At 40.0% G+C, this 25,006-nt stretch overlaps 1 protein-coding gene across 1 annotated transcript in view; it reads left to right on the top strand.

The window, feature by feature from the left end:
• The first annotated feature begins 414 nt into the window (after window positions 1-414).
• Window positions 415-25,006, top strand: part of lrrn1 (leucine rich repeat neuronal 1) — a 114,944-nt gene continuing 90,352 nt past the window's right edge. Inside the window, exon 1 of the mRNA XM_047347811.1 lies at window positions 415-1,102. The gene's annotated coding sequence lies outside the window, so the exon portion shown is untranslated. The remainder of the gene's footprint in view (window positions 1,103-25,006) is intronic.

The raw sequence follows: 25,006 nt of genomic DNA, 5'->3' as shown, positions 1-25,006 counted from the left end.
AAAAAGAAAAAAACTACCAGAAGTTCGGCTCCATTCTGCTTTAACTGCTTTTTTCTCCTTGCAGCAATGGTTGCTAGGCGACAGCTGTTACGCTGAGGTGAGGGTGGGAACAGCTGGTAAAGGCTAGACCTCACTTCCGGTCTCTGTGGTTTTAGCCAGCGCCATAGAAAGACCCTTTCTCTTTCTATGGCGCTGGTTTTAGCGGTCGACGAAGGACCCAGCCCACATAGGTCCTTCGAAGGATGCAGCCCCTGAGGCTGACTCGGCGTTGGTACATTCCCTTTCCGGTTGATTTTGTCAAATGTAAATTTGTTTCAGTACTTGTAAAAGTGTTTTGCATCTTGTTAAATTGTTTTCTGAAATATTAATTTGTTTTCTGAAATGTAAATTTGTTTCAGTACTTCTAAAAATGTTTCGCCTCTTGTCTAATGTTAATTTGTCTTTAAGTTTGTAAAAGTGTTTTAGATTTTGTAATGTTGGTTTGCACACCCCGGCCACCGTACTCGCCTCCTGTCACTGCAAACTTTGTTTGTCTGCTGTTTATATGTTTTATTCAGCAATTTGTCAACGCCTTACTTGTGTATAATCGCCAAACACTTCTGGATTTGCAACTTTACGCTAATGATGTTGCATATTGTGGACATGATGGACAAAAAACCGTGCCCCCGTTTCTAACAAAGATCCCAGCTTGTTTACACCGTGACCCGGCCCCACTTTTGCGGAACAAGCGCCGCAGCCGCCGGGGAAAACGCAGTGGACGGCTGGTAAAGATGAGGATGTGTTTAATGCGCTTTACTGATGGTCCTCGGACCGTGCCGAAAGGGGTGCCTCGCCTTTTTTCGTGGCGTTCCCTCTACCCAGTCGACACCTGGCTGGTACCTGTCGTCGGCCCGGATGAGGTGCTCTCCTCGTCCCCGCTACCGTGGGGTGAACCTGCACAATTTGCGGCCTCTTCGCCACGCTCACCGTACACGGATTACCCAGGAAACACTGGCTCCTGCGAGGATCGGTCTGGTAAATGCCAGATCTCTAGTGAACAAAACTTTTTTCTCGTCTCGGCATTTGGATTTTCTCTGTGTGACTGAGACGTGGCTGAGTGTCGGTGAGTCCAGTGCTTTCAATGAACCTTTACCGCAGGATTGCTGTTATTTTAACAGCCCGCGGATATCGGGCTGTAGAGGAGGAATAACAGTTTTCTATAAACGTCGTTTTAAATGTAAGGAGTTGTCACCATCAACTCTGTTCAGCAGCTTTGAACTGAGTTTATTTGAACTGGGCCATCCTCACACAGTGTTAGGTGCTGTCATTTATCGGCCTCCTAAATACAATAAGGATTTAATCAACGACTTTTCAGATTTCCTGGCGGACGTGATGCCTAAGTTTGACCATGTTCTTATTGTTGGATATTTTAATATCCATGTATGTTGTCCTTAGGGTTGCCAACTCCTTGATAAATAAATAAGGGACACCTCCTGGTAGGGCTATCCAACCCCACTGTCTGCACGTCTAGCGGCCTGGTGATTTTTTTCACCCTTTTTCTTTGTGTGAAATTACTTTGGAAACATTGGACTCGAACCCAAGTTTAATTCGATGCATGTTTTGACTGATACAAATATCCATGGAAAAACAATTATACAGCAATTTATAAAATAATTTATTATTTTTGCAAAATAAAATTACTAGACAAAAACAAATATTGTTCTAAAATAAATAAACCACTATTGAAAAGACCTCCGTCCTGCTTAACTTAAAACAATATAAAAAAGCATAACAGTATAATGCAAAACATTTTCGTAATAGTGCATTTAGTGCAAACAAAAAGTCTGTAGAAAAGTTGTAAACATAAATACTTGTGCCTTAAAGGCCATGACTGTACAGTTGTAGTGAAAAAAATATTGAACTAGTGAACTAAAAACTGCAGTACTGAATTATGTGGAAACAACCTATTTTTTCCATTTATATTTCATTTGAGCTCTTGCTGCTGCAAGGAGTTGTTTGTTTTTCAGGACTACCGAGTAAAACTCTGAGCAGGACATTTCATTATTTAGACTGACAATTAGCTCACTTCTCATTAATTCTGTAGAACATTTGTTCCTCACATCAGTCCATTTATTTTTCATGATGGAGAAAATATTTTCCACAAACCCACTAGAAGAAGGGATGCTGAGGACAAAGGGTACAATAGCCTGGATGTTGGGGATGTCAGCTGCCTGAAGAACTTGCATCCACCTCTCTGCTGTTCCACTGGACTGACACATCGCCTTTTCCCGAGAGACTGTAGTGTGGCACTCTATCTATCTATCTATCTATCTATCTATCTATCTATCTATCTATCTATCTATCTATCTATCTATCTATCTATCTATCTATCTATCTATCTATCTATCTATCTATCTATCTATCTATCTATCTATCTATCTATCTATCTATCTATCTATCTATCTATCTATCTATCTATCTATCTATCTATCTATCTATCTATCTATCTATCTATCTATCTATCTATCGAAACACGTTGTTTGAGCTTTCACGGTGTCCGTAGATCTCCTGCGGCGGAAGCACGGCACGCTGGTTACGAGCGCTGAACAAACACAGGCCTTTTTTGTCGCGTAAGCGGCGATGAGACGCTGGGGAAACCGTATCTGATGGGAAAACGCGAATCGACGTAACACCTGTATCTATCCTTAGCAACGGTACCTGCTGGCCAATGAGATGAGCCGAAATATTCTGTCAGCTCATTGGTCACAGAGCAGGATATGGCTGGTAATGAGTTTACCGTAATGTTAAATATTAAGCACTGTTAAACTTTACTATTGTAAACGCTCTTACTCAACATGTTTCAATACTGCCACCTGTTGTTGTTATGTATGTTACTCCTGGTGTGCGCATGTGCGACGTCATTATGTTTTACTTTTACTGAAGAGGATGGCGCTGTAACCAAAAGGGCTTACATGTAACTTTGTTAAAGTTCTTCAATAAATATGCATTATAGAGGCTGAAGAAACTCACAGATTCACTTATTTTCATCTCTCTGCAACGTAAATACCTCTGCAACAGGTTATGGGCCCAGGAAGCAGAGCAACGATCGCAACCAGAGAATTGTATTTTGAGGAAGAAAGCCGCACGGATTGAGCGGGACTTCTACAAGCTATGCTAAATTCATTAACATTGAGATAAGTGAGTGCTTATACTGAGTTGAACGCGACGTATTACGCGGGAACTACTGAGACGATAAGGTTCGCAAGATGGCAAGCAGAGCTGCTGGTTTAATGGCGTCACTTCAACTTTTCTTCGATGGGTTGGAAGATAAGTATGACTTGTGGGAAACAAGATTTCTTGGCCATTTGCACATCCTAAAGCTAAAAGAGACTATCTTGAAAGAGCCTTCGAGTGATGAACAGCGAGCACAAGATAATCAGAAAAACGCAGACTGCTATGCTGAGCTAATAAGGCTAATAGATGATAAAAGCCTGTCTCTGATAAGACACGATGCCGCAGACAATGGCAGAAAAGCTCTGAAGATACTAAAAGAACACTATTCAGGCAAAAGCAAGCCAAGAATAATAAACTTGTACACATCTTTGACAAACCTAAGAATGTCCGACAATGAGACTGTTACTGACTACCTGATAAGGGCAGAGAATATCATTACGGCATTAAAAGATGCAGGAGAGAACCTAAGTGATGGCTTAATTATAGCCATGATACTAAATGGCCTGCCAGAGTCATTCAAACCACTGGCTGTACATGTGACTCAAAATGAAGAGGAAGTTACATTCACAGACTTTAAAAGAAGATTAAGAGTTTATGAAGAAGCAGAAAAAATGAAGAAAACAGATGGTAAGGTTAATGTGATGAAGACAGGTGTGAAGCTGAACAAAAGTATCAGCAAAATCATTACTGCCAACAGAAAAGATGATTATTCGAACCTGAAGTATTACAAATGTGGGTTAAAAGGACACAAGGCAAGAATATGTTCCAGGAAAGCATGGTGCAGTTACTGCAGATGAAATACACACCATGAATCTGTGTGCAAGAAAAAGGAGGGATTGGAAAGCACTAGAAAAGTCTCTGAACAACAAGAGGAAGAAGAAGACAGACTCTTCAAGGTTGTTGGACCACTTGTTTGCTGAGTATTGGATTATTTGCCCGTTGTTGGACGTCACTGTGCCCCTCCAATGGCATCGGCCATTTTGTACCCAGGACAGCCCGCTCCTACATATCCCATCAAGCATTGCGACTGATATGACTGGGCGTCCCCAGTCTGACGTCACAGGATGCTATATAGGAGGCGCTCATGTTTGAAAAACTGCCTTCCGCTGGAAACACATCCAGGGATCGAAGCGCGTCACTTTAAGAGAAGAACTCTGTCCAGAGTTTCATTCATTCTCTCTCGTTGGACAACGAACTATTCATAACTGAAGTTTTTGGACTAGGAAGGCCGGAGATTTCACTTTTGCCGATCGAAGACGTGAGTTAACACGTAACTGGAGACACGGAGTTTCGGAGAGACGAACCGCTACCGTGTTTCATTTTCAAGTCGACTTTGATGGTCAGATCATATTTTTCCTTTTTGTCAAGAAGACCAAAGGACAAAGGCTGACCGTTCCCCTGAAGTTAATTGTGGACGCACATTAACTTAACCCCACTTTTCCTCGCTCGAATTCCCTCGCTCAGGAAGAAGACGACACAAGTAAAATCCATTTCTGTTTTTTATTTCTTTATTACGAGGCCTGGGCAGGGTCAGAGGTTGTAGAAGCGATCAGAATCGCTGGTTAGGATCTCATGTGTTCTGAATAATATGTGCATGTAACCTTGCTTGTTTGAAACTTTGATGTGTTATGTAATATCGGGATCCGCCGTGTTCCCCAGAGCTGTCTGTGTTTACTATCTGAACGCAGGTGCGTTGCAAAACTGGACTGTTAAAACGACCTCATGGTAAAATTCTCCATTTTACCTTTGTCTTCAATCTCACTGTGCTAGCTTGCCGCCAAAAGTTATCAATCCTTTGTTTCAGGAGTAAAGGGGGGAAGTTTTATGATCAGAAGATCATAAAAGACACTCTAAGCTGCGCTCCAAACCCCCACCAGTCATCACCACACCCCCCCCTTTCATATCCTCTCCCTTCATCTGTAGTGCCATAAACTGCTGGTTGACTCAATACATACCCACTACCGTTTGTTGATTTTGTTTATTTAGATGTGTTTACCCCTGTGTATGTAGAATTTTGCATGTTGAGTAGGTGAAAATTAATAAATATTCACATAGATAAAGAGAGAGCGTTTGGTGTTTCATTGTGTGCAAAAAGTGATGTGTCAGTCAAAATAAGGTTCAAGTTCCACACGTTTCGGCAGAAACGGTCGATTAAACAGTGACATCTCCGGCAATAGTTATTAACTATTACGGAGTATTTAACGGTTGTAATTGTCAGAGGCGTCGAGCCACAATTACAACACCAGAAACCTCTCTGGTCTCGATTCGTAAATGAGGATTTATGGTTAAGAAATTGATTTTGTCAGATTATGATTTGTAATTATAATTATTGATCAAGATTATTCAATCAATAATCATACTCCCAACAAGGTCAAGCACGCAAAAGAACACAGGCCAGCGGACAATGTAAAGCGGAAAGGCATTATGGTAGATGCAGGAGCAACATCTCACATCATCAACGACATCACAAAGTTTATAAGTTTTGACAGCGCATTCCACCCGGAGAGCCACTCTGTTGAGCTAGCAGATGGAACCAGGTGCACCGGGATGGCACAACAAAGAGGGACTGCGGTGATCCACCTTCTGTCTAGAAGGTGGATCACCGCAGTCCCGTTGTCTAACGAGGGACGACAGCAAAGAGCACAGCTGCGAGAAGCACTCTACATGCCATCGTATCCACAATAAATTTTCTCAGTCGCAAGGGCAGCAAATGGAGGAGCAACTATCACCTTCCAGCAGGGGAACTTTCATGTGATGGACAAAGATGGACTCACGTTTGACATATATGAAAGTGGTAACCTGTACTATTTACCCACAATTGAGGTTGTGACAGATGAATGTAAAGTATGCCATGATTTGCAGACTTGGCATGAGATTTTGGGCCATTGCAATTATGAGGATGTAGAAAAGCTTCAAAAGATAGTTAAAGGTATGGAGATAAAAGGAAGCAAAACTAAACCAGGGCAGTTGTGTGAGGTGTGTACAAAAGGGAAATTCACCCAGACTAGAAACAGAGAGCCAGTCAAAAAGGCTGACAGACCTTTACAACTAGTTCACACTGATCTAACAGGCCCCATGTCAACACCCAGCATAGAAGGTTACAGATATGCAGAGTCATTTACAGACGATTATTCTGGCATTATCATGGTCTATTTTTTGAAGTCCAAGACTGATACTCTTCAAGCCACTGAGAAATATTTGGCAGACATGGCACCTTATGGGGAAGTGAAGTGTTTCCGCTCAGATAATGGTACAGAGTTTACAAACAAAGAGTATAGAGCTATGTTAACCAAGAATAAGATCAGGCATGAGACTTCGGCACCTTATTCACCACACCAGAATGAAACAGCAGAGAGAGCTTGGAGAACCCTCAATGACATGTCCAGATGTCTGTTACTAGAAAGTAAGTTACCAGATAAGTTTTGGAACTATGCTATGCAAGCCGCAGCATATGTGAGGAACAGATGCTACAACAGACGAACAGATAAGACACCTTATGAAATGATCTCAGGAAAACAACCAAATGTGTCCAAGTTGCAGAAATTTGGGTCACAGTGTTATGCTTACAAGCAGGAGAAGAGCAAGTTTGACTCAAGAAGTGAGCAAGGTATCTTTATCGGTTATGACAAAAACAGCCCGGCGTATCTAGTGTATTATCCTAACACTGAAAAGATACAGAAACATAGACTGGTAAGATTCACAACTAAAACAACAAGAGAAGAAGAGTCACAAACTGAGCCTACCATAGAATATGTTCTAGAGGATCTGTACACAAGAACTCTTGAAAAAGACGATGGAAGTGTTGAAAATGAACCTGATAAAAGAAATATTTCTGAGGTTGCACCAGAACAGACTGTAACTAGAAGGAACCCACCAAGAAACAGAAAGAAACCAGAGCACCTACAGGATTTTGAGACTGAGGATGCAGTAGATAAACTACAAATGAGTGTAGACTCTTGTTACAGAGCAGTTTGCAATATTCCTCAAACGTATATGGAAGCTATTGCATCGCCTAATTCAAGGCAATGGAAAGAAGCTATGAGAGAGGAAAAACAGTCTCTGAAAGAAAATGAGACTTTCATACTCACCCAGCTACCACAAGGCAAAAAGACAGTGGGGGGAAAATGGGTTTTTGCACTAAAAAATGAGGTTGATGGAACTGATAGATTTAAAGCAAGGTATGTGGCGAAAGGTTACAATCAAAAACAAGGCATCGACTATGAAGAGACATTTTCACCAACAGCTGACATGACAAGTGTAAGAGTGGTTATGCAAAAAGCAGCCCAAGAACATCTAATATTACATCAGATGGATGTTAAATCCGCATATTTCCATGCGCCTATTAAACAATGAAATTTATATAGACCAACCAGAAGGTTTTGAGAAAAAGTCTAAAACAGGAGAAAAACCTGTTTGCAAGCTACAAAAGTCTCTCTATAGTCTAAAACAATCAGGCATAAATTGGAATGATTTACTGCATGTTTACTTGAGTGAAAATGGTTACAAACAAAACCCTAGTGACCAATGTTTGTATAGTAGAGAGAAAAATGGTGAAAAGATCGTCTTACTGGTATGGGTGGATGACCTTATCATTGCAGCCAACAGTGAGGAGGTTTTGAAGGAAGCTAAGAAGATGCTAAATGAAAAGTTCAAAATGAAAGACCTAGGAAGACTGAAACATTTTCTAGGAATAGATTTTGATCAAACAGAAGAACAAGTTAAAATGTCACAGAAGAAATATGTCACCAAAATATTAAAGAGATTTGGAATGGAGGATTGCAAACCAAGAGAGACTCCATGTGAACCAAAGCTAGAGTATTCAGATAATGCAGACAGAATGGAAAATCCAAGAAAGTACAGAGAAGCTGTGGGGAGTTTAATATAGTTGTCCACATGTACACGACCAGACATAAGTTTTGTGGTCAGTAAACTGGCGCAACACCTCACTGAACCAACAGTAGAGCACTGGAATACAGTGAAACACGTTCTCCGATATCTAAAAGGTACAGCAGAAAAAGTTAAGTTTTAAAACAATTAACTCACAAAACCTCGGACTAAAAAGTTTCTGTGATGCTGATTGGGCATCAGATACAACTGATAGGAGGAGCATAACTGGGTATTGTGCTAGGTTAAATGATGAAAGTTATTTGATCTCTTGGAAGACGAAGAAGCAACCAACAGTGGCACTGTCTACCTGCGAGGCAGAGTACATGTCATTAGCATCTGCAATACAAGAATGTTTTTTTCTGGAACAACTTCTGAAGGGCATAGATAGTTACCAGTATTCACAAACAAAAGTTTATGAAGACAACCAAGGCACTATTGCACTGGCTAAGAACCCAGTGAACCGACAGAGATGTAAACATATTGATATTAAGTACCATTTTATTAGGGAAGTAGTAAACACTGGACAGGTAGTGCTGCAATATTGTCCTACTGATCAAATGCTTGCAGATTTAATGACAAAACCTGCTACTAAATTAAAACTGAAAAAGTTTTCCCAGGAGATATTTGGCACATAAATGTGCAGGGATATGTTTTCAAGATAACTCAGTGAGTTACGAGCGAGTGGGGGTGTTAAACTTTACTATTGCAAACGCTCTTACTCAACATGTTTCAATACTGCCACCTGTTGTTGTTGTTATGTATGTTACTCCTGGTGTGCGCATGTGCGACGTCATTATGTTTTACTTTTACTGAAGAGGATGGCGCTGTAAGCAAAAGGGCTTACATGTAACTTTGTTAAAGTTCTTCAATAAATATGCATGATAGAGGCTGAAGAAACTCACAGACTCCAGCGTCTTCAGTCAACAACACGCAAGATTTCAGTTTCTGGTTTCATGCAACCTGCCAGTCTGTCATGGACACTGGGGCTCCTGTAAAGTCTAGAAAGCCTAAACTCAAATCTGAGCCCTGGCTGAATGAAACGACCCAGGCTGCTATAGGCGTGAATGCCGCAAGGCAGAGCGCAGGTGGAAAAGGGACAGGCTGGTGGTCTTGTTTCAAATATTAAAGGATTCTTGGCGTCGATATCAAAAGACTGTGAAGGAAGCCAAAATAATATATCTGTCTAATGTTATCCAGTCAAACTCTCACAAACTTCGTGTTTTATTTACAATAATTGACTCGGTTCTTAATCCTCCACAAACTGTTTGCATTGATGCTCCCTCTGTTCTTTGTGAAAACTTTCTTCACTTTTTCATAGATAAAATCAGAACTATTAGAGACCATATTTTACCTTCTGCCCATGATCCTTCTATTAATGTTCCTGCTTGTGCTGTTTTTGTCAGGTTTGAACTTGTGACTGTCTTATCTTCAGCAGATTATCTCTCACCTGAAGCCTTCAGGTTCTCCTAATGATGCTGTCCCTCCTCGACTTTTTAAAAAGGTTTTCCCCATCATAGAACAATTTTGTCTTGAACTTATTAATAGTAGTCTGTCCTCTGGTGTGGTTCCTGATCATTTTAAACATCCAGTGGTGCAACCTCTTATTAAAAAACCTGGACTAGACACCACTAATTTAGCTAATTTTAGGCCAATTTCCAAGCTTTCTTTTATTTCCAAAGTCCTTGAGAAAACTGTGTATAGTCGATTACTTAGTTTTCTTGAAGAACATAATATCCTCGAGGTTTTTCAGTCTGGTTTTAAAACTTTCCACAGCACTGAATCAGCTCTTTTAAATGTATTTAATGATATTCTTTTAGCAACTGACACTGGTGATTTTGTCATCCTTGTGCTTTTGGACCTAACAGCTGCTTTTGACACTGTAGACCATGACATTCTGTTATCTCGTTTGGACCAGTGGGTGGGAATCAAAGGTGTTGCCTTAAATTGGTTCAGATCCTATTTGTCCAACCGAACATTCTGTGTTAGTCTTGAGGGGTCAGTGTCCTCCTCTTCTCCTATTTTTTGTGGAGTCCCTCAAGGCTCGATTTTAGGCCCGCTTCTGTTTTCCCTCTATTTGCTCCCACTTGGTTCTATTCTCAGAAGGCATGGTATATCATTTCATTGTTACGCAGATGACAGCCAGATCTATCTCCCTCTTAAAAAGTCAAATTCGTTTGCGATACATTCACTTCTTAGGTGTCTTGAGGACCTGAAGGCCTGGATGGCAATACATTTTTTAAGTTTTAATGAAACCAAGACTGAGGTTATGGTTTTTGGAGGTACTACGGGTCACTCCCCTATAAATCTAGGTTCCTTGACTCAGTACAATAAATTGTTAGTGAAGAATTTAGGAGTTGAATTAGATCATGATCTCAAATTAGACAACCACATCAGGTCAGTTGTTAAAAGGAGTTTTTATCATTATTTTGGCAGATAGCCAAAATAAAATACTTTATTCCAAGAAGACATTTTGAGACAGTGATCCATGCCTTTATTACCACCCAGCTGGATTACTGTAATGCACTTTATGTGCGGGTTAGCGGGTCCTCCATTGCCCAACTGCAAAGGCTCCAACATGCTGCAGTGAGGCTTTTAACTGGCACACGTAAATATGAGCACATTTCTCCCATCTTATCTTCACTCCACTGGCAACTCTTTTGATGTAACCAGGTGCTCAGGTAATAGCAACCTTTGTCATGCATCCCCTTCAGACAAAGCTTTCTGGTATTTTTGTAGCTGCAGAAACATTCCTAAACTCTGTACAGAGAAGGGGTAGAGGTGTTGAATTGGCCTTTAATAGCTAATAGAAGAACACAATGCAAATAAAGACTAGAGGAAAATGGAAAAGTCACGGAGAGGCTTTTCATTTCTCTTATTGAATACCAAAGTTTTTCTTACAGATTGTTATGAAGTTTTATGCCATACTCGATGTCTTGCTCTTATCTGGAACCCGGTCGTGGGTGCAGAAATCTCAATAGAGACGTCCAGACTTGACTCTTCACAGACCCTTCCGCCAGGCTCCTCTGGTGGAAGACCGAGGCATTTCCAGGTTAGCCGAGAGACATAGTCCGTCCAGCTTGTCCTAGGGCAATGACTCCCCTCCAAACTGGAGAGGGCAAGCCACTTTTTTCCGGTTGAGAACCCTTGCCATGGACCTGAAGGTGCTAATACTCATCCCCCCGCTTTGCAATCAGCTGCAAACCTCTGCAGTGCATGCTGTAGGTCATGGCCAGAGGAAGCTGTCAGAATCACGTCATCTGCAAAAAGCAGATAGGAAATCCACTGGTCCCCAAACCAAAACTCCTGTCGCCAATTTTTATATCAAAATGAACGAAAAAAAAAACTGGTTCCATGCATTTGGGAAACTCAATAAATCACATTTGAATCAATCATTGTGATAAATGTCTTTTTCTATCAGCATTCATACTTCTAAAAGAGCTATGAATGCTGAGCGCAAACTGAATCCAATATTCATTCCTTTATGTTAAAGTGAACCATGGATTAATATTGTTTTTTTTATTTCCAAACCACAGGATTTAAAGAGCCATCCTAGTTCTTTTCTATGTGTGTACTCTCTTTCATCTTTCCATACTGCACTGTACAAGTTAAACTTTCATAGAAAGCTGTGTCTCGTAAGATGTATGGCTACTGCAGAACATGTTCTGAAACACCTGTTTTCAGAAATATATCAAAATGCGAACATGACAGCTTATCTGCATTAACCATTTTCTTCTCCTCATACTAAAGAAGTAACCAATGTTAACCATGTTTAGTCTGGATTACCTGTTGATCTATGATTTTGTAAATAAAATTCTTGCAGTTTGCTCTATGTCCAGGAGATGTCAGCATGGTCCCTTAGAAAACATGAGTTTATGCAGTATGCTGTTGGAAAATTTCATTATGACAAATATTGGCAATCACTATAATTGAAGCATGTGGATTTAGATACTGATATTGATCAAAAAATATGGTGCCTTGAATTTCCAAGTTTGGAACTTCAGCAAATGAAGGAGCACGTTTCTTCAGTTTGACGTTAAAATTTCATTCATGGCAGGCTGTGGGGCAAGATGAACTATGTAACAGATATTTTTTTATAGCAAAGATCATACTGTATAATAGAATTACTTAGTATCTGCTCATAGGTCTAGCTGCAATAATTGATAAATAAACAGGAATTTTCCCTGTATGACTAAAGGCTTACATGCCGAATCATGTGTTGAAGATACAACCTGACATCATGACTTAGCATAATAAAATAGAAATAAAACATATACAGTGGAAGAGTAGTTGATCGGGGTCCCAAGCGGGGATCAGAAAGAGCTGAGCGAGTCCAAATCCAATCGATCACTGTCTTCGTTGTGCCTGGCGCCTATATGCCATCAATCAGCCGATGCGAGACACCTCCCAAGGTCAGAGTCTAGCCTTTCAGAACAAGACATGATTTAGCACTTTGTCAGCAGGCACTAACATCCATATGTCCCTCCCAGTCATGCAGCAAATTAATCTCAGTGCAACTGTGCACTTTAGGAGACAGACAAAAGAAGTGAAGTTTATAAGTCACAGTCCACAATGTGGACTGTAGAGGAAGCTCCAGCTGGCAGGTGGAGCATTGACACTCACTATACTTTCTTCTGGATTATTCAGTGCTGCTTTCAGCCTGCTAGAAGTGATGGAGGAAACTTGCCGACTAAGCCAAGTTTGCAAATCCCAACATAAAATCCAGGTTACCCAATTAATTTCAGAAATCAACTAATTCATAAAAAGAGTCCATTTGGGTGTAATTTAATCTCAGTATAAATCCAGCTGTTTTGTGAGGGCCTCAGAGGTTTATTAGAGAGCATTAGTGAACTGGGAGCATCAGGAAGACCAAGGAACACAGCAGAAAGGTCAGGGAGAAAGTAGATGAAAAGTTCAAAGCAGGGCTAGGTTATAAACACGGTTCAATCCATCATCTGAGAGTGGAAACTGTATGGCAAAGTTGACAGACTTGGTAGTCCTGCTGGCAAGGCAAGCAACAACAGCATTAATCAGAGAAGCAGCCAGGAGGCCCATGGATTCACTGAAGGAGCTACAGAGATCCACAGCTCAGGACGGAAAAAAATCAATTAGTTGTGTACTCTTCAGATCGCCATGAAAGGGTGAAAAGCAGAAAACAACTGTTGATAGAAAGCCATAAAAACCAGCGTGCATACATTTTACAATAATCCATGAAGGGGACACAGGAAACATGTGGAAGAAGCTGCTCAGGTTAGGTGAGACCAAAACTGAATTATATGGCCTACATGCAAAACAGTTTATGTGCATTAAAAAACTAATACTGCAAATCACCCAGAACACACTATGCCCACGGTAGAACACATTGGTGGCAGCATCATGCTGTGAGGATGCTTTCCGTCAGCAAGGACAGAGAAGTTGATTAGAATTAATCGAGAGACAGATGGAGAGGGTAATCCTAGGATGAAAACCTGTTAAAGGGTACAAAAAACTGAGGCAGAGATTCATCTTCAAACAACACAAAACACAAACCAGAGTTACAATGGAATAGTTTAGATTAAATGTGTTAGAATGGCCCAGTCAAAGTCTAGATCTGAATCCAATTGAGAATCTGTGGCAAGACTTGAAAAATTCTGTTTACAAACATTATTACTTAATGTTGGCCTGTTGCATTAAATCCCAATACAAGACACTTGAGTGTGAGGTTGTATGGAAGATTTTTGCAAGGCTCATGCTGTAGGGTGTTTCTCTTTAAAGTGACTTGACCTGCATTAATTGGCATTTATTGCAAAGCTATGTTTTCGTTAGAGCACATAATATTCAAAATTACTCATCTTAGAACAAAGGCACAAGAAGATGGGTTTACATACATTGTTCTTCATCTAGATTCTTTTCTGAATTGAAAAAAAAATAAACTCATCTGAGCCAAATAAGAACCAAAAGTATTACATTTTTATCAAGTTAAGTCCCCCAATATCAACACATTAGACTTTCCTTGGAACATAATCTCTGAAAACCACAGAAATCAAATGAAATAAAGTCAGGAGAGAACTGCAGTGTGGGCTCCATAACAACAAGAATGATGAAAATAAGTGTTTATTGCTCTGAGAAATCCAGAGTGTCCAGTGTCATTTATTGTGTGATACTTTTCCTTATCCTCTGGTAATAGGAACAACCCATAGCAGTTAAACGCCCACCAAACTGAAATGCTTTGAAGATCTGCAGTTAATTGAATTTAATGTGGTCTGAAAGGTGATTTCTTTTTATACTTCTTTTTATATAATATTTTTAAAATGTTGTTCAAAATGATTATTTGCTGTTGTGAAGATATTGGTAACATTCTGGGTCTGTATTCACAACAAATCCCTAAGAACAATCCTACAAATAATACATACAGCTTTGATGGGATGTTCCATTTACTCATCTTGGACATTAATATCAGATTAAAACATTCACCTTGAATGAGGATGCCTAATGTAAACCTTCCAAAACTAACTGATGTGTGTTTGGGATCATTGTCTTCTTAGAGCCAAAGGTGGGTATCAACTAGTTACATTTACTTGAGTAACTTCTAGTTCTAGCTTCTTCTAGGAGAGCCTAGCTCAGCTGTATTTGTACTCCACCATACCTTTTTACTTGAGTAATAATAGTATGAAGTAACCTTACTCTTACTTGAGTATAATTTCTGGCTACTCTACCCACCTCGAGTTACTTTGCTAAATCAAGAACAAGCATGTTTTAGCAAAACATTTTAGCATAACGTCTGGTTTGTAAACAAGCTTCGTTGTTTTAAATGTTATTTTCTATTTGCTGAGTCTGCTGTGTCATTTTGAGGTTAAGTAAACATACAGTAAACAGTATATAGTGACTAGAAATACTTCATAATAGTAATATAATAATGACATAATAATGCACTATTCTAACATATATACAGTACACTACCTACTGTAAGTATTGTCTTCGAAGGTTTTATGTTGTGAAAAGAAAACAACCCAAATTTGTTATTTTGTAATGATGTGTTTTATTTATCTTATTATTTTGAGTACCAGAACTTGCACATTTTATATTATGTCTGTATGATTACATTATCTTCAAAATTTAAATTAGATTAAACAGTACTACTCAAGCACTCAGTCCTTAAGTAGCCTTTTTACTGAATACCTTGTCACTCTTGAGTAATTTGTTTGGATGATGACTTGAGTAAACCAGTTGAAATAGTGATTCTCTTGAGTATATTTTTTGGCTACTCTGCTCACCTCTGCTTAGAACAACCAAACAAGCACCAGGTTTTAATTGACTGGTCAAAAACCACCACTTTCTGGAGGAATGTTTTATGCTTAGATGGGTCAAAAATGGAGCTATGTGGCCCAAAATAAAAAATATGAATATTTTTTTAAGGAGTCATGGTGAGGCTTTCAAACCTAAGCACAAAGTTTTATTTGTCAAACATGGTGGGGGCTGCAGGATAGGCTTCACTGCTATTGGTACTGGTGAACCAAAGAAGATGGACAACCTACAAAATCTTCAACTGCACTCAAAATTAACAGCTTTAAATGTTGACAGAATTTGCTGTTCCAACGGGACAATTATCCCAAACACACATCAAAACTTGTCTTAGAATAAATAAAGCAGGCTTTAAGGTTCTGGAATGGCCCTGATCCAACATTCTTTCAGAAATATGCTTAAAAGGCAGTTCCATTGCAGGAAACTGGCCGATTTGTATGGATTCAAACAGCTCTGATAAGAGCAGTCAAACATCATGTCAAAATTATAACAGAAGTCTGTTGATGTCTACTAAAAGCATGTGGTTGAAGTGCAGTTTGCACCACATATTACACAAATATTAGTTGGGTTGTATGAATATATTTAACCTTTATAAATAAATCTGACCCGGTGTAGATTAGAGAAAATCTACAACAATTTCAAACTTGTGCACCGATTCTTATTTTAAAAAATCATTAAAGCTGTAATATGTATTTTCAATCACCCCTAAAACAAACAAAGGCATCATTAAAAACCTAACAATATTACAGCATTAATGAGGATAATGAGTGTATGTAAACCTCTAACCAGAAGTGTAATAAACAAGATCACGTCACCATACAGACGGTAATTTAAGCTAACCAAAATATTATTCTAAATGCATTCAGATTAGCTGACATGAACAAGACTGCAGTGCTGAAATCCCATAACGTCTAAAACCTAGCTGGAGCATCAGTGCTGCGCTGGAGGCTGTTGTGAACTAAGTTGTGAATGGAAAAAAAGAGCAAGTGGCAAATGAAACGAAAATGATTGTTTCTTTCCCTAAATGCAACGGCAGGGGGAAGACTGATGAGCATGCTTTTTCCCAGCAACCTCCGTCTCCATCAGTCATCTCATTTTAAACTAATCCACCAGAGAGAACATGTTTCTGCCATCAGTTACAGCAGATTTTTACCACAACAAAGCTAGTCAGATGAAAATACTGCCTGAGTTTGCTTCCCTCCAGTGAACATGCCAAACAGCTCTCTTTGTTGTGAACTAGGACTTTCGGGGATGTTCTGTAACAATGTGCTGGAAAACTCAGATTAGACTTGTTTATTAACAACAGATGATTTTCTGACCTACAGTACATGCTCAAATATTTATGAGACCAACTCTAGCAGTGTTATACCTCTAAATTATGAATTTGCCAATATTACAGCTAAATACCTGATGTCCCAACTTTGTACACCTTTATTTTGTTGCTGGCTGTTGTAAGCTGTAGACCAGATAGAAGAAGAGTTTTTTTATTTTTTATATTTTCCATTAAATCAGTAAATCACCAAGTTACCTTGCATGATCTAGAGCTAGGGGAGAGGCTCATCGGTCAGCCCCTAATGGCTGGGCCTTTCCCCACTGATTTTACACAGACTAGCCCAAATGGAGCAATGGACCCGCTCTTCTATTGATCTACCACATTAATGAGGTGCTTTAAGGGACTGGGACATTGGGAAATGCACTTGGAGGCCTTGGCGGCTCAATCCATGGTTGGTAAAGCATAACTCCCCCACAGGCTGATGCTATAACCACCATCCTCAGTAAGGCAAGGCAAGTTTATTTATATGGCACATTCTAGCAACAAGACAATTCAAGTGCTGTACATGATGAAAAAAAGTACTTTGCAGTGACAAAAAAACATTAAAACGTACACAGCAGTGGCATGATAAAGGAAAGTAAAAAAAAAAAATAATAATATGAACTACAGAGTAAATTTAATGAATTTTTATATTTTAGGATTGAAGGAGCCCCCGTGTCAAAAAATCTAATGTTTTAACCCATTCATTGATGCACTCGTGCTTTTTGGTCCATAGTTTTTCTTAATATAAAAACAAACATTTCTCCCAGGGGAGGAGGCAATTGCTTAGAATTTTTCCCCATTACGCATCTGGGTAATGGGGGAATATTCCTTTAAAACTTGTCCACATTTGGACCAGGAGTTAGAGCCTTCTCGGCGCTCTGTAACCTTCCCACTAACTATTGTTAGGAGAGCCCAGCTCAGCCACAGTCAAACGTAAAGGGGTGTTCTGCAGTGAGCTGCTTCTCACTGTGAACAGCAAGGTCCTTTACTCAGTCTGTTCAAAGGTGGAAAAAAAGGTGTCACTTTTGGAAGAGATGCTTTTTGTTTGCCCAGTAGGAGGTCCTTAGAGTCCATAATGATGTAAAACACACTCCACCGCAGATGGTGACACTGGTGTTCCAGCACCTTTCAGGTTCCAGAAAGTACTAGTGCAGGGTAAACTTGATGCATTTGCAGGCGGAGGCCTTGGCTGTCCAATCCATGGCTGCTGAAACCAATTTTAGTAAGAAATCTGAGTTGATTCAATTATGCATAACTATTTGAATCAACCATATTTGCAGGGTTTAAAAAACAATTAGGTTTTGCTTGAAGATTTTTGTGAGATACATCAAGAAGGTTTCTAAACATAAAGCCCACAATGTCTCAACGTCCGGACCATGCCTCTGTTTATTACAAAACCAGAAATCGCAATTTTTAAAAGTAATTTCATCCAGCTTATCTACTTAAGAAGTGAAGAGAATGTGTTTTATTCCATTGATCAATGTTGTGAGTCAACAGGACGTCAGCTGGCGGTGATTTTGGTCTTGGCATGCCTTCCTGGCCTACAACGAAAGAGACTAATGAGAATTATCTGTGAAGAAAAATATACTGAAATCTGACCACTTTGGAAGGTCCTACAATTTAGTGTTTAAACTGCTAACCAGATCTATTCCTGTTAAACTGGGCCAGCGCTTTGGGATTTATAATGTTGTGTTGTTAATTTTACTCTTTAAATTATTTGACTAAGCTTCCAAAAATACATTTGGAAAATATTAAGAACAATAAAAAGAAATATTACCAAAAGTTATACTTTTTACACTATACCAACAATTCTGCTCAAGGTGGGTGTGGCATCACTGTCCATACAGTTTATTTTTTATTTTTGTGCTCACGTAGAATAAACAAAGATATGCAACAGATGATCTGCAGTTTGGTGCCAGCTGTGGTTTTTAAGGCAGAAATGTAGCTTTTTTGTGTGAACAACTAAACTCTAGTAGGACCTTGTTGAAAACAGGAAAGCAACAAGCAAGCAGAAAAAGATTGTGAAAATACAAATAATCAAGTGTTGGGCCATCATCCAGTTGGACAGGAAACAAACTACTACACCTCCTGGCATGCATTGCAGCTCTGAAGTCACCACCAGAAGTGATAAATATCAGCTGAAGCCATTGCCCGCACACAACTTCATCCCTTCCTAGAAGGAAGCCCACTCGCCTGCACCCTTTCTCCCAGAGGATTCACCACCAAGTAAACCCGTTTTGTTTTCTATTTAGGGAGATTTTTGGTCTCTAGTCTGGGCAGGGTGAGGTATATAAGTTAAGGTGACCTAGGATCACCACTAGTTCCAATACGTCACCTGGTTGCATGCGATAAACAGTATATGCTTGAAGTTTATGCTGAACTGCTCTGAGAGCTAATGCGGATTCTACGAATATTTCGCGTCATTTGTGTCATTCTGCGCGAACTCCGCGTTGCCAAATGGCAACAAGCGGCAATGCTTCGCCGCGTCATCAAATAGGAGGAGCTTCCATCTGCTGTTTGCTGGTTTCAACTGAACATGGCGGACATGGATTTCACGGACCTAATGACGGTGTTTTACCTGTGGAGAGCCGAAAAACACAGCCGACGTCGACATCACTGGGTTCACGAGATTTTTCAGGGACGGGAACAGTTTGGAGAGTACCACCACTTACTCCAGGAGCTGCATCTGGATGATGGTCGATTTCAGTGGTACTTCCGTCTATCCTGGACCCAGTTCGAAGATCTGCTGTCCTGCGTTGGGAGACGAGTCGGCCTCCGGGACACCAACTACTGGCTCTGTATCCCCGCTGCTGAACGCCTGTCCATCTGTCTTCGGTGAGTAAATAAATCTCAGCTCAATAAAAAAAACAGCCGATTTTTAATGTCCACATCTCCTAAATATAAGATAAATATATATAGCAAGTGACGTGCCGATATAAATTAGCCAAAAGACAGTAGTACAATGGTGCTATTTTAAAGTTTTACTTGCTACTCCAGTCTCCTCATTGACTCTTCTTCAGGCCAGGTCCTTTCTGTACTTGTCTTGGTAAAAATAATTAGTTGAGTCATACAACTCTGGCTTGCCGCACTCCGCCACTATGATCTGGTCCTCCATCTTCACTGTCAACCGCTTCTTCTCCGCTGCGGTCCTTCACCCTACGTCACAGCCACATCCAGTCCCTGATTGGTTGATGCGACGCAAATTCAGAAAAAAGTTCAGATTTTTCAACTCGTCCTCCGCTCTCGCTTCGTTCCCTCTTCGCTCGGCGCCTTTTGTACCGCGTCCTTCATCTCCTTCGCACTACCTCACGCCGCTCCGCTCCTGAACGCGCCTCTACATAGGGATAACATGTAAATCGGCCGCTCCTACTGCAGAATCCGCATTCGGTGTGAACGCACCATAATACTGTTGGACCGTGAAGCGCGGCAAAGTTTTGAATGTCGATGCATTCATCGCATTTTGATCAATGGAGTGCTGACTCAGTTGGAGTTTAAAGTGGACTTTAAAGTACACTGAGGCTGTGAACTGAGCCTCATGTTCATCTCCATTGTTCCACCGTTAATGGCCTTTGTGTTTTTCCACTGGCTTCCTGCCTCAGTTTTATGACCTTTCGTTTTGAGATTATTCAGCTATCAGCTGTTTGGGGCTAGTTGCTTTAGCGCGTCTGAGCTGGCCTGGCTCTACTGTATAAGAGCTGACAGCCGCTATCGAGACGCATCAACGGACCAAAGAAGACTTCACCGTTAAATAATTCTGCTCCACTTTCCGAGTCAATCCAAATTGTTATTTCATTCCGATGTTGTCCTTAAACTGCTGGTTTGATCTCCATCTACACTCAGAATGCATTTTCATTTTTGGTTCATTAGGTGGAAAGTTGTTGAACATGAAAAGTGGGCTGTAAGAGGGGCTATTGGTTTTAAGAAATGTTGACATAGAGAGCCAGTGTTTGTTTATTTTGTGTAGGGGTGATTATCTGTCAAAATAATGTTGGTGTTCCGCACCATTCGGTAAAAAGGTTGATAACACAATGGCATTTAGTGTATTTTTGGTTAATAAATATCAATTATTAATTACAATTAACTAATAGTATTTATTAAGTAATGTAAACCCAATAATCAGAACACCAGAGTGTATCTCTGATTTCTATTCGTAAGACACGATTTTGGTTAGAATTTATTACTTCTGAATTTCTTTTAATAATAATGTTTAAGAAATATTTCTGATCAATAATCATAATCCCTTACACCCGAATCATCCTTCTCCCCATTAATGTTTTTGTAATGATATTCATGACTATTTTCATGACTATTCACATTGCACAATCTCACCAAAGGCAACAAAACTGTGAATGAACACACATTTACAGGTCCTTCTCAAAATATTAGCATATTGTGATAAAGTTCATTATTTTCCATAATGTCATGATGAAAATTTAACATTCATATATTTTAGATTCATTGCACACTAACTGAAATATTTCAGGTCTTTTATTGTCTTAACACGGATGATTTTGGCATACAGCTCATGAAAACCCAAAATTCCTATCTCACAAAATTAGCATATCATTAAAAGGGTCTCTAAACGAGCTATGAACCTAATCATCTGAATCAATGAGTTAACTCTAAACACCTGCAAAAGATTCCTGAGGCCTTTAAAACTCCCAGCCTGGTTCATCACTCAAAACCCCAATCATGGGTAAGACTGCCGACCTGACTGCTGTCCAGAAGGCCACTATTGACACCCTCAAGCAAGAGGGTAAGACAAAGAAATAAATTTCTGAACGAATAGGCTGTTCCCAGAGTGCTGTATCAAGGCACCTCAGTGGGAAGTCTGTGGGAAGGAAAAAGTGTGGCAGAAAACGCTGCACAAGAGGTGACTGGACCCTGAGGAAGATTGTGGAGAAGGGCCGATTCCAGACCTTGGGGGACCTGCGGAAGCAGTGGACTGAGTCACCGTGCACAGGCGTGTGCAGGAAATGGGCTACAGGTGCCGCATTCCCCAGGTCAAGCCATTTTTGAACCAGAAACAGCGGCAGAAGCGCCTGACCTGGGCTACAGAGAAGCGGCACTGGACTGTTGCTCAGTGGTCCAAAGTACTTTTTTTTGGATGAAAGCAAATTCTGCATGTCATTCGGAAATCAAGGTGCCAGAGTCTGGAGGAAGACTGGGGAGAAGGAAATGCCAAAATGCCAGAAGTCCAGTGTCAAGTACCCACAGTCAGTGATGGTCTGGGGTGCCGTGTCAGCTGCTGGTGTTGGTCCACTGTGTTCTATCAAGGGCAGGGTCAATGCAGCTAGCTATCAGGAGATTTTGGAGCACTTCATCTGCTGAAAAGCTTTATGGAGATGAAGATTTCATTTTTCAGCACGACCTGGCACCTGCTCACAGTGCCAAAACCACTGGTAAATGGTTTACTGACCATGGTATCACTGTGCTCAATTGGCTTGCCAACTCTCCTGACCTGAACCCCATAGAGAATCTGTGGGATATTGTGAAGAGAACGTTGAGAGACTCAAGACCCAACACTTTGGATGAGCTAAAGGCCGCTATCGAAGCATCCTGGGCCTCCATAAGACCTCAGCAGTGCCACAGGCTGATTGCCTCCATGCCACGCCGCATTGAAGCAGTCATTTCTGCAAAAGGAAGGTTGAAGTTTTTTGTATTAAAAACACTTTTCTTTTATTGGTCGGATGAAATATGCTAATTTTGTGAGATAGGAATTTTGGGTTTTCATGAGCTGTATGCCAAAATCATCCGTATTAAGACAATAAAAGACCTGAAATATTTCAGTTAGTGTGCAATGAATCTAAAATATATGAATGTTAAATTTTCATCATGACATTATGGAAAATAATGAACTTTATCACAATATGCTAATATTTTGAGAAGGACCTGTAATTATGTAGTAAACAGAAGGTGTAAAATAAGTCTAAACACTTTTATATAGACTCTTCCAAATAGCCACCCTTTGCTCTGATTACTGCTTTGCTCTCTTGGCGTTCTCTCCATGAGCTTCATGAGGTGGTCACCTGAAATGGTTTTCCAAAGAGTCTTGAAAGAACTTCCCAGAGGTTCATTGAGAGACGTCCAAAGGTTAATATTTCAGTCATCACAGGATATTTAAAGTTTTTTCTACAATTTTCCGTTTACTACATATTTCCATATGTGTTCATTAACAGTTTGATGCCTTCAGTGAGAATTCACGTACACTGTAAATAGTCATGAAAAAAAGACCAGTATATGAGAAAGTGTTTCTAAAACTTTTGATCAGTAATCTATATATAAATACTATTTTCAAAAGTATTTATCTACTTATACATGTACATGAACTTTGATGACATACGATTCTTAAGCTATAAGGTCTAATTGGTTGATGGACCCGCCGTTGCAAGCAATAGGAATCCTAGGCGGATTGTGACTAAACTTGTATTTGTGGAATCTGTGAGATCTCTGCTTTCAGCAGACATGCTGTTTGTGTGTGTATAAACCGTGTGGTGAACAGCTGAGAAAGAGTTTAGCTGTGATACCATTTTGTTTGTTTACTTTCTGATTCAACTGCTTATAGTTTTAACTGTGTTTAGTGTTCATAGAAATGGTTTACATCAACTTTCAGCAAAGATTCTAACATTTCTGTGGGCACCACAGAAGTTTTATGTTCAACTAAACGGAACTTACAGTAACAAAAAGAGCAAAAAAAAGGTTAATTTTTCCCTCAGTACTAGGGGGTGGGTAGCTAAATGCCAAAGGTTCAAGAAGGTTGAGGTCAAGACTCTGTGCAGAACAGTCAAGTTTCTCCACACCAAACTTTAAAGTCCTGCAGCCATGAAAGTGATTGTAACACCAGATGTCATTGATTTTGGGGTGTGACTCAATACTTTTAGCAAAATAATGTATATATCGATACAATATGCTCAGCAGTGTTTGCTCTTAGTGGGACAATCTTATTATTTATTCTTCATCATCAAGATGTCTTACTACTTAGAGGCTGCTTCTGCTGATTAAATTATTTTGGACAGATGGATAATCCGTGTGGGAATTTTCTGAACTAGTTTATTTGTTGTTACAAAACAATGCTCTGAAATATCTTGTGGGATTCGGTGGGCCGTAGAGTCTTGCATGACCATGGATAGAAATAACACATTTCAAGGACTATCCCTTTAAAGGGAAGATTTATCGTCTTGCTGCATATTTTACTTTCTCATAAAATGACATGAAGAAGCAAGTTTACTAGCCGTCTCTCTTTAAAATAGTCTTTTTTTTTCACTGTACAGACAGATCTAGGTCTTCCTACTACAAGCTGAAAACATCTTGTAGTAGGAAGCCTTATCACCCTTCACAACAATAAACACATCCCACTTGTTTTCCTACGTGCAGTCTGAATACGCTCTACTAGGCATCATGATGTGATGTCATTTGGAGATCTTCACCCTGACCTTTGAGACAAAATCAAAACCCACAAATGAATTACCAGGATTCCATGTATAAATGTTTGTCAGTGCTGCATCAGTTTAAGGAAATTTAATTTGTTTTTCTTCATTCTGTCTTGCATGGGTACCGAAGGGTTGATCCCTCTTCTCACCGTTTTGTCAGCTCAGCCCGGCTTATGGTCCAGTAGAACATAACAGTTTGATATTGTCCAAAGCTCCCCTGTCAGATGAGTTAAAGAGAACGCTTTCTGTCTGTTGGTGAAGCCATTGAGAATCCAAGCCATATCACAGGCGGGCTTTGTTGAGATCACAGTGAATTATTTATGCGTTTCCTGCCTAGTGCCCTGCTCATCTCAGAACAGCATTAAACTTGTTAGCAGGGGCAGGCTGGGACATGCCTTCAAACTGTCATTACAACAATGTCGCCTCCTTTGATTTGGAAGCCATTTAGTCTATGAATGAGGCTCAAAACACAATGGACAGAAAGTCCAGTAAGTCAAGGCTCTCTTCCCTCTTCTACCAACATTCCAAGAACTGACTCTGAGCTGTGTTTTTGGTCAGACTCTGTTCTGACTTTTGTGTGTGGAGTGTAAGCAGCTTCAGGTAGAAGAAGAATTTTTCCATTTTTCTCTCTCCCCTGCAGACTATCTCCTAGGAAGCTGATAGTGTGTTACTATATAGCCACAAAGTTGATCCTGATGAATTTCAGCTGGGGTTTTTTAAGGGTGGGTATTAAACCTGTTTGTCCTGCTGCTTCAGCTGCATCTGAGGTTTTCATTCTAAAGTTCCCATTCATCAGAAACTTTTTGTTCTACTTGCAGTTTGACATGTTTTAAATTTTTATCTTCATGGATCATCACCAGGGGATAACAAATCTCTTCAAGTA

Source organism: Girardinichthys multiradiatus, chromosome 20, assembly GCF_021462225.1.
Source record: "Girardinichthys multiradiatus isolate DD_20200921_A chromosome 20, DD_fGirMul_XY1, whole genome shotgun sequence".
NCBI lineage: Eukaryota > Metazoa > Chordata > Actinopteri > Cyprinodontiformes > Goodeidae > Girardinichthys > Girardinichthys multiradiatus.
The sequence above is the reverse complement of the archived record's forward strand: the minus strand, read 5'-3'. Positions and strand labels throughout refer to the sequence as shown.